Source organism: Ischnura elegans, chromosome 3 (genome assembly GCF_921293095.1).
Source record: "Ischnura elegans chromosome 3, ioIscEleg1.1, whole genome shotgun sequence".
Taxonomy (NCBI): domain Eukaryota; kingdom Metazoa; phylum Arthropoda; class Insecta; order Odonata; family Coenagrionidae; genus Ischnura; species Ischnura elegans.
The window spans coordinates 4,252,345-4,268,301 of NC_060248.1; the positions used below are offsets into that span (position 1 = coordinate 4,252,345).

Here is a 15,957-nt window from a genome sequence, read left to right on the forward strand (position 1 = left end):
TGATGTAAAGAAAATTCTATCAACTATGGAAAATATGTCTATATAAAAATTGAAAATCAGTACAAATAAAACAAAAGTACAAGTGCGAAGCGGATGGCAATACTCATGCGGAGACCAAACTGAAACTATGAGACTTGAGGTAAAATCATGTGCTCCGGTAGCCGACTGACCAACGATGGACGGAACAATGAATACAAGTGGAATCTTATTTAAATATCTAGAACTTAAGCAATAATCTAGAGATTAGTTAAATATCGATGCAGGGGAAGAAAGTGGGCTAGTTTATGGAGTTTGCCCCTTGACTTATAGGCAATATTGTGACTTCGTAGGTGGGCCAATATGATATTACGGATCGTTTTCCTTCTATTGTGTTCACCGATTAAACAGAGATTTTCCCATTAATTGGGACTCTCGCCCCAAACTTTGGCGTTCAAATCATGAAATATAGTATAATAACTGCAAATGAAACAAAATAGGTACCGATGTACCTAATCTTGAAGTAAAACGACGTTTTTGATCTTTAAAAATCCGGAATGTTTTTTTCCGAATTACCCACTTTAAAGAATTGATGTTTGTGAATTTACGTTCTCTCAAAGTATATATTAATTATTTTAGCTATCACATGGGTTACTGTGTTTCCAAAGTTATTATGAATGATCTTTCAACATGCTCGAAATTTCATTCGAATGCAGGAAATTTCCGTTTTACATGGTGAATGATGGTCATTTGCAAGATCATTCCAATGACACCGTGTAAAACGGCGATTATTCTGAAAACCATTGGTGAAAGTAAAACGGGACAACTAACTCAGCCACATATATCCTCATATGATGGGACTCGATGTTCTGATGAAAATGATCATTCCAATGACAGTGGGAATGGAAAAACAAGACAAGTAGGCCTCGAATGTGATGGCGGACGCAAAGCAGAGGAATTATGAAAGTGTTAGAAGATTAGAAATGAGAGAAGGACGGCACTAAACTAATTTTAGCATCCTTGGTGACAAAGCTCTTCTTATATTTTCATTATGACTAGTATTTTTTCTTGAATGACTCCTCTCATTATGTTTAAGCCCTCAGCGGATTGGCAACGATCCACCAGGTCGCCTCAAGTCGTCCCAATTATGCGGTGAATGCACTACTTTCTCAGTTTCCTTCTGATGGTGATCATTCGAAGAAAACGCTCATATGTTCAACAAGAATAGGCGGCATTGCAGTTACATGATTCTGCTGGGCCATTTCACAATCTTAGAGCAAACAGAAGGCCATCCAGTTTTACGGAAGGTTTTTCCATTTTATTTGGGTTTTCATCGGATTTGCAGTAACAGCGGCTGTTTCTCATTTGTAACAATTGATTGTAATCGCCTTTGGTAGCATAAAAAATAGACGAACTGTGGGATCATTTGAATGGTGTTCACCCGAGGCACTTCGCTTTGGTACGCGTGTTCGCCGCCCGAATTAGCGATGGCACTAGAGTATGGAGATGGACATCATGGGATGAAGTCAAACTCATCCATAGCGCATCTTCGTTTATCGCTTATTCAGGACCGCCTAACACCCACCCAAAGGGCCCTTCTACGTCTACAAACGACCCAAATGCAATCGCTTCAATAGGCGCATGGCAGGGAGTGTTAGGGCAACACGCGTCAACAAGAAAAGGAAATGCGCATACAAAGGTAACAAGTCTTTCATTGCATGGACGAAAAACAAATTCCTATATTCCTATCCGTCTGGAAAAATATATCTCTTAATTTACCGTTTCTGTCGGACCTTGAAATGTAAAGTGAGTATCTATTCTCCGCACCGATCTGGATCCGAACGTTAGAATGAAAAGGAAAATGAGGATTGGGATGGGAAAAGGAGAGCGGAGGATCGAATTATGAACAGAATAAAAGTTCGCAATGAACAGAATAATAGTATCTGGGAGATTGAAAATACTAACACTGTAGAGGAAGGATGGGATAATATTAAAGCTGGAAAGCGGTGGAGAAGTCAATTGGGTACGTTGATAGTAGAAGGATAAAAAAGCCGTGGATAAGGGAGGCAATAGTGAAAGAAATGGAAGAGACAAGGAAGTGGAAAAACTCGGACACAGGGCAGGGTAAAATAATGCATAGGAAAATAAGCCTGTAAGAGGGCAAGACTTGGTGGAACAGACAGTGTGAGGAAATGGAAAAGTTTCAAAAGGAAGGTGGTAGGCGCGTTGTACGCCAAAGTTAAGTCGCTATCGGGCGGCAAAAGAGGGCAAGCAATGTCTAAAATTAAGGCTAAAGATGGGAGGATGCTAACAGAGCGAGAAGAGTTACAGAGTAGACGGAAGGAATGCGTGGAGTAACAGGCAGGAGAGGTTGACTTAAGAGGAGGAAAGTGCAGTGGAGGAGGATAATCTTGGGCCGGGGATCTAAGATTCGGAAATCGAGTGAGCCCTTCGGGATATGAAGGCTAGGAAAGCAGTGGACGTAGATAATATCACGTGTGGGATTATGAAGAATCTAGGGAAGGATAGTAAAAAAACGGTTTTTCGAACTAGTGCACAGGTTCTATGAGGAGGGTTGTTGCCGGAGGATTTCGTGTAGACGGTTCTAATTCCGCTACCGAAAAAGAAGAAAGCTGTGGAATGCGGAGATTATAGGACTATTAGCCTAATATCGCACGCTTCGAAAGTGGTACTGAGGATATTGAACAGAAGAATGGAGGCGAGGGCAAACGAGTATTTGGGCGAAGATCAGTTTGGTTTTAGAAAAGGGAAGTCAACTCGTGATGCAATAGCAATAATGAGGTCCCTCGTGGAGAGGAACCTAGAATATGAGCAGGGCGTGTATGCCTGCTTCGTGGATTTTGAAAAAGCATTTGATAGAGTAAACTGGGTAAAGTCAATGGATATTGGAGTAGATTGGAGGGATAGGCGACTGATTCGTAATCTGTATATGACACAGACTGCGCAAGTGAGGGTAGCGGACGGAGAATCTGGGTGGGCAAGAATGGAACGAGGAGTGAGGCAAGGCTTTCCTCTATCGCCGCTGCTCTTTAACGTGTACGCTGAAGAGATGGTAAGGGAAGCGTGGGATGAGTTAGATGCTGGAGTAAAAGTGGGAGGAATGATGTTCAAATCATTGAGATTCGCGGATGATCAGGCGTTGATTAGCCAGTCAGCGAGGGTGCTTCAGGCTCTAGTGGATGTGTTATACGAGCGTTGCGAGGAGTATGGAATGAGGATTAATCACAAGAAAACTAAGGTTATGCGGTTTTGTAAAGCATCACGAGTGAGGAATGTCAGACTAAAGATAAAGGTGGGTGGTGAAAAACTTGAGCAGGTAGAGCAATTCAACTACATATTCAGGAAGCACATTAGAGGACAAGGGATGCAGTAGTAAAGGCACACCCTGACGACGACTTACTTCAAGTACAACGACACCTTCTAGGAACAAACAGTTGGAGTTGCTATGGGTTCTCCACTATCTCCCGTGATAGCCAACTTTTTCATGGAGACTTTCGAAGAAGGAGCACTTTCATCTGCAATCCTTAAGCCCAGATGCTTCTATCGCTATGTCGACGATACTTTCATAATTTGGCCACATGGGAGGGAGAGCTTACAACAATTCCTGAGCCATATGAACAGTCGAATTCCAAACATGCAATTTACGATGGAAATCGGGAAAGACAATCGAATCCCGTTTCTGGATATCCTTATCCATAGAAGGAATGACGGCACACTCGGTCGCAGCGTCTACCGCAAGCCGACCGACCAACGCGGACCTCTATTTGAATGGACAAAGTCATCACCACCCAACGGAGAGCAGTTTTGTCCACCCTTTTTTATCGGGCCAAAGCTATAGCGGACCAAGAAAGCCTGCCAAAAAAAGATTAGACATCTGAAGACCACCTTCAGGCAAAATGGCTACAGTAATGAGGAGATGCACTCGGCCCTAAAAAGGAGCATAAGAAACCAAGGCTCTTCAAAGGAGGAAGAAAGACCGAAGCCCATCGCTATAGCCAAAATGCCCTGTGTGTCTACGGTGTCCGGGAAAATTTCAAGGATCCCCCAAAAACACAGTATTGACACCGTTTTCCAACCATGCTCCAAACTAAGAGACCTACTTGTTAAAGCCAAGGATCCTTGTGGTTTTGAAACTCCAGGGGTCTACCAAAGTCCTTGCGAGTGTGGGCAGGTGTACGTTGGGGAAACGGGGAGAACCGTCAATACCAGGATCAAAGAACATAAGAGACACCTTAGGCTCTGCCAACCGGAAAAATCCGCGGTTATGGAACACGCCATTGAATCCGACCGTAGGGTGAAGTGGGACCACGTGAAAATTCTATGCCGTGAGACTAAATTCTGGGAAAGACTGGTAAAGGAATCCATCGAGATCCGGCTGACAGGTAAAACCCTCAACCGTGACGCCGGGTTTTCACTAAGTAATGTATGGAAACCGGCACTTAGGAAAATAAGATTGGTTGCCTCCCAGCCAATCACGGTAGACCTTACAACCAATTGAAGAGTACATAACCTGGCAAACAAACTTCATCCACTCACCATTAGCCCCGAGGATGGAACCCGACTCGTGTTCTGAAACGTCGGTGGAACCCGGTTGGAAGCCCGAATAGCCTTTTTCGAATATATTCACCGGGAAAGGATCAGAACTTACTTCAGTAGTAAAGGCATCTGGAAGAGAGTTGCATTGGCTGAGGAGGTTTTCTTGGAAAAGAAGGAGCTTATGAGAGAATCGTTATGCAAGAGTTAAAAGAAAAGGCTAGTCAAGAATCTGATCTGGAGTGTAGCTCTTTACTGTGGAGAAACGTGGACACTTTGGAAGGAGGACGAGAGAAGATTGGAGGCATTCGAAATGTGGGTGTGGAAAAGAATGGAGAAGGTGAAGTGGACGGAGAGGAGCAGGAACGAAGAAGTGCTGGTCATGGTGGGTGAGGAGAGGCAGCTTCTAGATGAGATACGGAGGAGACAGAAGGTAGCGAGTACTTAGCGGAGAGGGGATGTTGAAAACAGGGTTATAGATGGTAGAATGTTAGGGAAACGAGGGAGATGAAGAAAGAGAATAGGATTATTATACTGAATGAAAGGGAGTAGACCTTATATTGTTAATTGAAGAGGGGAGTGCTTGAAGGGATTTTTGAATGTCAGAATTCTTCTTTAAGACTCCATGGAAATCCACCTTAATCGGTAGAATACTTAAATGTACAATATTACGTACACTTTATACTTATCATTCCGTGGTGTCTCCTTCCACGATGAACGGTTCAAAATAACAAAAAAAAACGGTTGCGAAGCGCATGGAACAAATTCTCTTATTCCCACATTCCCGCAAATTAAAAACCGACCAAACCCCTTCACTTTAGCTGAATTCACTTCGGGCTGCAATTTCCGCGCTTTTATATATTTTTCACGAATGCCTCCATCCAGAAAAGGGTTTCGCAATCTTACGCACAATGAATGAGTGAATGCATGAATGAATGCGTTTTCCTATAATTGGGGGGAGCGGTGCGAGTGAGGGGTATCGAGTGGCGGTTATTTGGAGAGAGAGAGAGAGAGAGAGAGAGAGAGTTCCCGTTAAGAGGGCGCGCCGGTTCGATTCCCTCGCAGCACTGCCGCCGCTCCTCTTCCTTCCTCTGCTGCTCCACGAGAGAGAGAGAGAGAGACGGAAGGAGACTCCCGTCAGTGGTCGCCGCGAATGCTTCCGTGGTCTCCTCCACGACAGGCACATCGTCTTCAAGATGCACTTTGGAATTCTACCGCTCAAGAAAGATTTCAACAGTCGATTCTCTGAGATACCCCGGTCTATCTCCTCTCCAAATTAAAAATCAAGTTTACAGTATTATCTGGGTAATTCCTCTCATTCTACATCTATAAATCCTATTCTCTTCCTTCCTCTCCCCCGTTTACCCAACACTCTACCCCCTAACACTGTTTTCAACATCCCCTGCCCGCTAAGTACTCGCTCCATCCGTACCTTCTGTCTCCTCCGTATCTCATTTAAAAGCTGCCTCTCCTCACCCACCATATCCAGCACTTCGTCGTACCTCCTCATCTCTGTCCTTTTCACCTTCCCTCGTCATTCATTTTCCTCTCGGTCCACTTCACCTTCTCCTCATCCCGATCTCGAACGCCTCCAGTCTTCTTTTGTCTTAACTCCTAAGTTTCCATGTTTCTGCACCGGAAGGCGCTGCACTAGCGTTCCCTCTTTTTTTCCCATTCTTTTACAATTGATAAAAAAAGACTGCCCCCTTAGTAAGATAATAACATTAGAAGGCAGCAAAGAACTGAATAATATTTTCAATATCGCAGCAAAAAAATGTGAAAGGCTAAACTTCAGCATGAGTTCAACAGAATCATGCCATACGTCGTTCCACTGATTCCAGTTTCTCCATCTTCCGCTTGCTGCTGCGTCGGTTGCTAGGTGACGAGAACAGTTCAACTGGCACCCCTGCCAGAGTCTTCAGGTCGAAGATGGGAAACTGTTGTCGTCACTTAGCAACCGGAAGATGGAGAAAATAGATTGTCAACACCGCGGAAACCTTCGTAGTCGACTGAATTGACGATAAAATGCATTCTTTCAAACGCGTTCAAATCGAGCTTGTCACCAGATTCCGGCGAGATGCAGGTCGTCCACAACCACACAACGCCTCTTTAAGTTCCTCATTTTACACGGGCCACGGAATTGCGCAGGTTCGAACTGCATTAATTTCTCTTTATTGCTTGGAATTGCGCGAATGCATGAACGGAATTAGAATAGGGGCTATTTTGCCATCTCACGTCCACGCATTCTCGCATGTGTTCTTGCAATTCACCGCTTTACACGACGCAATTTGGACTACGCCTTCGTACACACGTCAGATTGTGCAAGTGCGTGCCCCGTTTAAAACGGCCTTCTCTCTTGCTTACTTAGCCATTGGAAGGTGTGGGTTCGATAAGTGTGGATTATCCTTCATCCATACGAAATGGACTCCACTCTGAGAAAGGAAGTGCGCCAAGGTGCGCAGAAGGAAGCGTAGGGGAGGCACGGGCAAAGTGGCCAGGGCGGGTAAAGTGGCCATTTGGTGTCATGGCGCCGGTAAGTGCTGCACTCATGCGGGAACGAAGTTAACTTGTCGACAGCCATTGCCTCATTGCCGTGTGTGAGTTTGGATGTCGTGCGTTTCGCAGTTTGACCACGGTGAAATAGTTTTAATTTCCTTCATCTCTGAGTTTTGGTAAGTGTTAACTATTTGTTTTATTACTAAATGCTAGAAAAAGCATTAACTAGTGGCAATAGTACTACTGGACTCGCTTGATTTCAGCGTTTAATAGTAGTTGGTGTAAAAGTGCTGTGTCAATTTAGGTTAGTCTGTTGAAATTATTTTAAGTAATGGCGCCATTTCGGGCAAAGTGGCCACTGTACACGACGGGCAAAGTGGCCACCGTGGCCACTTTGCCCGGCACTCGCAATAATATACATTTTATGCATTCAGTATTGCCGAAGTAGCTTAAATGAATTAATATCTCATCCTATACGTATTTCATCACGCTCCTGGGGAAAGGGACGCAAACACTCATCCCAACTTATTAACATAAAAAATATTATCTTATCACATAACTATTAGGATTGATATTGTTACAGGTATTTCCAAGATGCCATACACATACAAGAGAAAGTCTACCTAACAATCATGGGATTCAGAATCAATGCGACAGGCAATATTAGCAGTTAAAAGAGATAAAATGCCGTTTTCAACTGCAGCAAAGCAGTTTAACGTTCCTAGAAATACCCTTAAAAGAAGAGTACTTGAGAAGAATCAAGATGCCATTGGTGAGAAAAAAATACTAGGAAAGTACAGAAAAGTATTTAACGATGAACAAGAGAAGCAACTAGTAGAATTTATTATAGACATGGAGAGAAGATTTTATGGAGTCTCGCAAAATGACTTACGCCGTGCGGCATACAGCCTCGCAGAAAAAAAACAACATCCATCACACTTTCAACAACGAAAAAAAGATGGCGGGGAAGGATTGGGTGGCAGGATTTAAAATAAGGCACCCAAACATAAGTTTGCGGACCCCAGAAGCCACTTCACTAGCAAGAGCTCAAGGGTTCAACAAGACCAATGTATCTAAATTTTTTGAAATATTAAAAACAGTCCAAGATAAACATAAGTTTGAAGCTCATCGTGTTTCTAATTGTGATGAAACCGGGCTTTTAACTGTACAAAATAGACATTCAAAAGTGTTTGCCTTGAAAGGAAGGCGACAGGTGGGTGCGATCACTTCTGCCGAAAGAGGCCTTCTCTCTACATTAGAAGTCTGTATGTCTGCTGGAGGAACCTTTATTCCTCCCTTTGTCGTTTTTCCCAGGAAGAACATGAAGGCAGAGCTAAGAGACGGAGCACCCCCTGGTTCAGAATTCGCATGCACTCCTAATGGCTGGATGCAGACCGATATTTTCTTGAAATGGTTCGACCACTTCCTACATCACGCAAAACCTTCACCAGAGTCACCAGTGCTTCTTATTTTAGATGGGCATGCAACTCACACAAAAAGTATTGACTTCATAATCAAGGCCAGAGAAAATAACACAACTGTGGTATGCTTACCTCCACATTGCAGCCATAAGTTACAGCCCCTAGACGTGTCTTTTATGGCACCTTTTAAGACCTACTACATTCAAGAATGTGAGAAGTTCCTCAGGAATAACCCTGGGAGAGCCATCACTCAGTTCCAGATCAGTAGACTTCTTGGTGAGGCTTTTTTGCGTGCAGCTGTGCCTGCAACAGCTATTAACGGTTTTCGAAAATGTGGGATTTTTCCTTATGACCCTGATGTGTTTTGTGATGCTGACTTCCTCCCCGCTGAAGTGTCTGACATTCCAATGACCGACTGCAACATAGGTGCTAGCCTACAATCAGGTGGAGGTGAACCTGACCCCGCACCACAGAAGAAGAGAACAACAGATGAATCCGAAAAAGGTCAAGATGTAGGCCTAATGATCAATCCAAGAAACGGCGGTGAAGATGTCGGTGAAATGGTTAAAGTTAACTTACCTAACAATGAAGATTTGGCAGTTGCTGGACCTAGTGGCCTAAATAAGTCCTCTTTTGCAATCAGTCCAAGAGATATAATTCCGTTGCCAAAACAAACCTTGACAAAGCAAAGGAAACAAAACAGGAAAAAAGGAAAGACAGCCATCATTACAGCTAGCCCGTACAAAAATGAACTGATGGAAGAGATACAAAGGAGACAGGAAGAAGAAGAAAAGAAGAGAAAAAGAACTGAAGACAAAAAAAATTACCAAACAAAAAAACGTAATCAACAGCCTAAAAAAACTGTCCAGCTAAAGAGACAACTCAATTTTGACGATGAAGAAGAAGAAGAGCTTAAGGAGCAAGAAAAAGATTGTACGTGTTTCTATTGCAATGAACTTTTTTCTATCTCAAAAGACAATGAAGGTTGGATTCGATGTTCTGTGTGCAAAGAATGGGCTCACCAAGAGTGTGCAGGGGTTGAGGAGGACGATGACGAGTTTGAATGTGAATTTTATAAGTAATTTGTAAGCCACTAAAAATCTCTTAATGCTCCAGTAGTCATGAGGATTCCTTTTTAACTTTGTTATTCTACATGTAAAAAGAGTATAACAGTTTTTCTACTGGACATATTTCCTTAATTGTTTTAGTTTTTGAGACGATGATACAAGTTAGAAGTAAATTTATCTTTACTGTATTGTGAAAAATAAATACCTGAAAATTAAATAGCTGTTGTTTGACGTAATTTGTCAGGTCGGGCAAAGTGGCCAGGGCCTGGCCACTTTGCCCGACATAGGAGGGTAAAGTGGCCATTTAGAGTTTTTTGTTAATAATTTTTTTTGCACTTTAACGTATACAATATCATGAAAAACGCATGTTTACCTGAAACTTTATTTGATATAGTACACATCAATATTTGTTTCGATTAAATTTACTAAAAACAAATGCCAAAAAAAACACCAAACAAAAAGGTGGCCACTTTACCCGTCTCTCCCCTACGTATTGCGCTTCAAACATACGATACTTTCGCAGAACGGAATGGAAACGGCGACATATATAATTGACGATCGCAATGCAAACGCAACAAATATCGAACTTGATTGGTCGACGGTTCCACTGATAGGCTGTTCATACACACGATACAAATACCATCGGAAGCAAGAATGAAACCCTCCCGCCACCATGATTAGCGAAGCAGCTGGGATGGATTCCATCGTGAGTCACTACACACCCGCTGGTACATGATTTAATGAATGTATTTCTTCATCACTAATGTAAACAGGCATGTTTTCCATTTCTCTTGAGGGATAATACAGTAATTAAGTTCCTCGCCAACTGTTGTACAGCTATATTCGCACCTCAGGGTTTGGCATTTACGTAAGAAAACAGGGAACAAAAATAAACCATTTGATATGAATTGAGGAATACAGAAATCCACCTCATAGACAACCCAACCCTCAAGAGAAAGCGAAACATACCAAGCGGCTTAAGTGCGTGAGTCGGAGGCTCTCACGTCTGCCTCGAAGAACCAGTGACGCGTTCGCTCGCATCGCAGTGACTCACTCGCAGCGAAACAGATAGATAGAGGTCGCTCTCCTTCCGCTATCGAGCGTGCGAGAGAGAGAGAGATGAGGGGAGGGGAGGGGTTGGAGCTCGCCCGGGCGAAATCCGGGAGGACGGGGGGGGGGGGTGTTGGGGGGGAGGCAGTCAGTCACGTGGGACGCAACGCCCCGTTGCCAAGTCGACGTAAACAATGCGTCTCCTGCTCACGACCGCCCGCAAGCAACACCAATGAGAACGATCATGGGCTCCTCTGGACAATCGTTAATCGCGAGTGGATCAACCCAATGCGGGGAGAGCGGTTGCGCTCGGGTGTTCAGCCGCGTCAACAATTCCGCGGCACTAGCGACTCATTGATCAGATCAAGGGCGCTGCTGGCTTCCGAGAATTTCTTCTCGGGCTCTCCATCTGGTCAAGTTTTTCACTGCCGACTTCCAAGATTCACCTCTGCGCTAGTAGGCTATGGAATACTTGACCCGAGAGAAAATTTTTTGACCAGTTCGCCGGGAAAGTCAGCGATCTCGTGTCCTTGAAAAATCTGTCCAATCAGGGAATGGGAGAGGGGGGGTGGGGGGAGAAAGAGCCAGCGCCAATAAATATCCGCACAGGTGTTTGCTCAGCCAAGGGGCAAGTTCATTTTAATATATAATTCCTTGAAAACAAGGACATTGTTTCCTTTCTGCACGCAAATGGACATTTTTCTGTGCAAATGTTTGCGTTTTAAGATTCATATAAATGGAAAAGTAAAAAATTTCTCAACTCCATAGAAGTTGAGGAAAAATTTTTACTTTTATTTTTTTAAAAGGAGAGAGGGGATCCCTCCTAAAAAAAATATTGCGTATTGGTCAAAATCAGAGTTAATAGGGATGAAGGCATAAAAAATTTTGCAAATCAGGACCATTAAAACATAAGCCCTGCACTATGAGTTCTATGGCAAGCTGAGCAATACACAATCGTGCTTGTGGGAGAAATGACCACCCCCTTTGCCCCTGGTGATGGTGCAGTTGACGAGGGGGCATGCCCTGGAAGCAGTTCTGGAACATCAACTGACAGGATAGCTCAACATCATATTTCACATTAATTCACGGCTGCCAGGAGGGTCACTGCATATATAATACATGAAATGTGGCACAATGTGGAGGAAATGTTTCATTTTGGGGTCATTCCATGACAGTTCACACAGGCCATGGCACACACCGATTCTAATTGTAATGAATTTTTTGTCCTATTTAATGACCCATGTAAAATATTTCCTCTCTCACGACGCATATGGAGTCGAGGTTAGAGAGTTTGCTCAGAAGTGGCACTAGTGGTACTCTGATTCCACAGTGCAGGGTGCAAGGTAAAAATTCATAGCTCAGAAACTACACTATATATTTCAATGAAATTTTGACCCCTTGTCTATCCAAGTACATAGTTTCCAAAGTTATGTCTTTTACCACCCCTGAATTGCTATGCAAGCCAAAATAATGTCAACAATTGTTAATGAACCGATTTTTTAGGCTCAAAAATATTATCTCGCATTTTCCGAATTATCACCAAAAGGCAGAGTAGTTAACTCATCCATCTTTTTTAGTAGCACATGTTATTACTTATACATATGTAACAGGTTGTCACCAATTTCCACATTCCCTGATGACGACGACTGGAGTATTAATTTTTTTTCACTGGGAAAGATAATGCTGACATAATGTGCTACATTGTTTTTTCCTTGCCTCACATATGCATTGTATCACATGACAAACTATAGAAGATAATACTATCCCACCTATTCAGCCTCAATTGTCAGTGTTATTCCATCTCCCCTAGGAATAAGAGAAATAAGTTCATTGTAGGTATCAACCTCCACATTAGGAAGAAAAAATATGTTGCAATGTATTATAAATGAGGGCATGATAAATTAAATTTGTCTCTGGGGTACCACTTTTATTCTTCTGCCAAGTCTTCTTGCGTGAAGGTCTCTATGGGTATCCAAGTTCATTGTGTGTGTACAATCAGTGGATTTTTACCTGAAAATTAATCGTGTGTAGTTAGAGTTAGCCGAAGCTGCTCACCGTGAACTTCCAAATTAAAAAACATTCGCAACTCCACTATAATTCAACCTGAGCAAATTGTTGAACTGAGCAGCATTGGAATAGAAACTGGATCTGATTGCCACAAAAAAACCTACTCACCAGTGGTGCAGCTGAACAAAAGTGAGACCATGAGTACATTTGAAAAACAACTATCATCTCTCAGAAGTGGGGTACCTGGTGAAGTACGATCCAATATCTGCGAACATCACAGAATATACTACATATTTGAAAGAAATGAAACCTACGAAATATATTATGTCTTGATCCTTTTAAAAATCACAAAAAGAAAATGTCAAAATCACTGGGGAATGTCTGTTTTGAACTTGCAGAAAAGGCCTGTAAAATCCCAACTCTTCGGGAATTAGTGCCAGGAATGAAAGTATGCCAGCCATGCAGGGAGGAAGTACAGAAACACTCCTCCAGGTTTGGAAATGAGCGTTCTGATGTTGAAGCAGTAGATAGTGACAGCAACCAGATGAAACAGCTAATTATCTCCAGTTTATGCATATTGTCAGATGATTAGGAATCATGATGTAGCTTTCGTATATGACACCCAAAGAATAATACCTCAGTTCGTTAAAAAAATATTCACATCAGTCCAAAATTTGAATTACCTTAGTGATGGTTGTGCAGGACAGTATAAGAACTGCAAAAATGTTCTCAATCTTAGCAAGCATAAACAGGACTTCTCCTTAATGGCATCATGGACATTCTTTGCTACCAGCCATGGAAAATAGCCTTGTGACGGCATTGATGGTACTGTACAGTGTTTGGTTGCTCGAGAGAGCCTCCAGAGATGTTCAAGAAAAGCCTTAAACTCTGTGGAAAAAATAACTAACTTCTGCAAGTCTGGAGTTGAAAATATTAAGTTCTGCTTGATTAAAAAGGAAACGGTAGGATAACTAAAGATAAAAACTTAAGCATCACATTCTGTTTTACCAATAACAAACCAACACCAGCAATTGAGTTTTCACAAATCTTAACAAACTCATACATAGCATGTGCTTATGATAACCACTGGTTTTTTGGATTAGTGATATCTGAACACGAGGAAGAACATGATGAGAAAGTGAAATTTATGCACCCTTATGGCCCTGCCAGATCATTTCACTGGCCTTCACAGGAGAGAGAAGACGTCTGTTAAGTACCCATGAGCAACATCATTTGCTCTGTCAGCCCTCCATCAGCCCTCCAGGGTTCTGGAAAAATGTCCTTCTTCAGTGAAAGTGAGGCTGACTTCGTACAACACCAGCTCAGCCGGACTCATTTCACCACTCTTTAAAAGTGAGTTTTATGATTGAAGTGCATTATTTAAATTAGTATTAAATATGTTTTTAAACTGCTCAAAGTAAGTAAAGATTTTAAAATAAGTTATTGATAGGAAAGCTATATTGGAGTGCAAAAATAACTGATGCTGTGGGTCTTTCCTTAAAGGCTATGGCATGAAAGGAGGTGGAAGTCCAATCTAATCGGCACAATGGCGCGATGAAGGTAAGCACATTAGTATGACATCATGTGTAAAATTTGTGCAAAATATTTTTTTCGTACGCCTCAAATGTGAATGTAAATTATTAATAAATTTTCTCTGTATCAACAGCGTTCTTGGAAATTCTTTGGACAGGCGGTATCTCACACGAAATTATTCTTCATTGGATTCTTCCTTGGGATTTTCCCGGTCCCTGAAGTTTCTTTTGGGAATCTGGTTCCGTTAATTGCGCAAAAAGTGTCCCTTTAAATTGGCAAAGTTATCATTGAGCACCTGTTGATACATGCTGACGAATCTGCATACTCAGAAAACTATTGACGTGTACCAAGTGCCTTGACTTGTGCCGATCGCCGATGATTGCCGTCTGGCCTCGGCTCTACCACCCGGGAAAACCGACTGGTGCCCCAGGTCCTGCACGCCGAGAAGGCACCAAGTTGGGTGGAAAAGTTGGGTGGTGACCTCATGGAGTTTAGTTCAGCACAATCCAAGTTACGGCACTGACTTTATTGATAATTTCTAAAATAAAATGTTGTCACATGTAACAATTATTGTTAACGACGCGAAATAATCGGAAAGGGAGTATTGTAATCAAAATAGTGCCGTTAAGTTGTATGTGTCGTCGCTCGTGCAGTTTTGCTCTACCTACTTATTCATTGAGTTCACAATGTGGGTATACATAATTTGATTTGTGGAGATAAAGTACGTGTACTCACTCCCGATTTTCCTAGTGTGTACTTTTCTTGGACAATAGTATTTGCAATTAGTATTTATTAGATTTGTAAAGTAATAGAATGTGTCGTTGCTCTCTATTTTCTTTATTAGTACTTTTCGTGGACACGTGTGTTTGTAAAGTGTGTTCTTTCGATTTGATGAGTAGAAAGTGAACGTTACATACCATTTGACGTTAATAAAGAAAAGCATGCGCACTCATTTCTTGTGATGATAGTTATTGCTGAATAATTATTCAGCAATTGGTGATACGAAGGATTATATAATAAATATTATATAATCCTTCGTATCACCAATGCAATTCATCATTATGGTTGAAAAATATACTCGTACAATTGTCGACCGCATAAGTGCTGGTGGATATTTTAGACATTACCATAATATAATAAATATGTCTTGTATTTAAATGCCCAAAGGTGTACGTGACATTCATAATGAGATGAATATTACCAGTTATTGTAAACGGACAGAAATGCAGCCAGTTCCATTGACCTCTGAGACATTCCCTCAAACTTTTACTCTTCATTTTAGTGACAACATAAATCATTATAGGTAAGTTTTCACGTAATTGAACATGATTTTCAATGGATCGGAACTGCCATTACTTAAACTAGCAGCAACTGATTATGGATGCTGACTCGGAGACAGCTTAGTTGTTTTGAGTATTATACGCAAATTGTGGATTTCAAATGGCACAAAGTAGGCGATTGCAACTTTAGTTGGGCACTTATATATTAATATAAATGTTTTTCAAGGCAAGCCACTATCTATACCAAAGTTAATAGCTATTTGAATGGCAAAGCCGAAGAGGTTTCAGCATAGTTGTGTTGACAGTAATTATTTAGCATGAAAAAGTACTTCACAAGTATCAAGGTGAGACATGTCCCTAATTTGTTTTTCTTTAATTATAAATGGTTTTCAATGCATGACAGGACTCTTTCAGAAGTTAATAAAATTTTAACGGTGAAGTGGAAGAGGTTTCATCACGGTATTATTGACAGTAGTTATTGGTAGTTATATTAGGTAAAATATTTACTCATTGTGCAAAAAGTCAACATTTTTACCCTATCTGGGTCTTATCTATTCTTTTTTTGCAGAAATA

The 15,957-nt window shown here is 41.8% G+C and overlaps 1 long non-coding RNA gene across 1 annotated transcript; it reads left to right on the top strand.

Annotated features, from left to right (window-relative positions):
• The first annotated feature begins 13,042 nt into the window (after positions 1-13,042).
• LOC124154939 lies at positions 13,043-15,056 on the top strand. The gene is made up of 3 exons (XR_006864052.1): positions 13,043-13,924; positions 14,075-14,131; positions 14,238-15,056. It is a non-coding gene; the product is annotated as an uncharacterized LOC124154939 (long non-coding RNA).
• Positions 15,057-15,957: the final 901 nt, after the last annotated feature.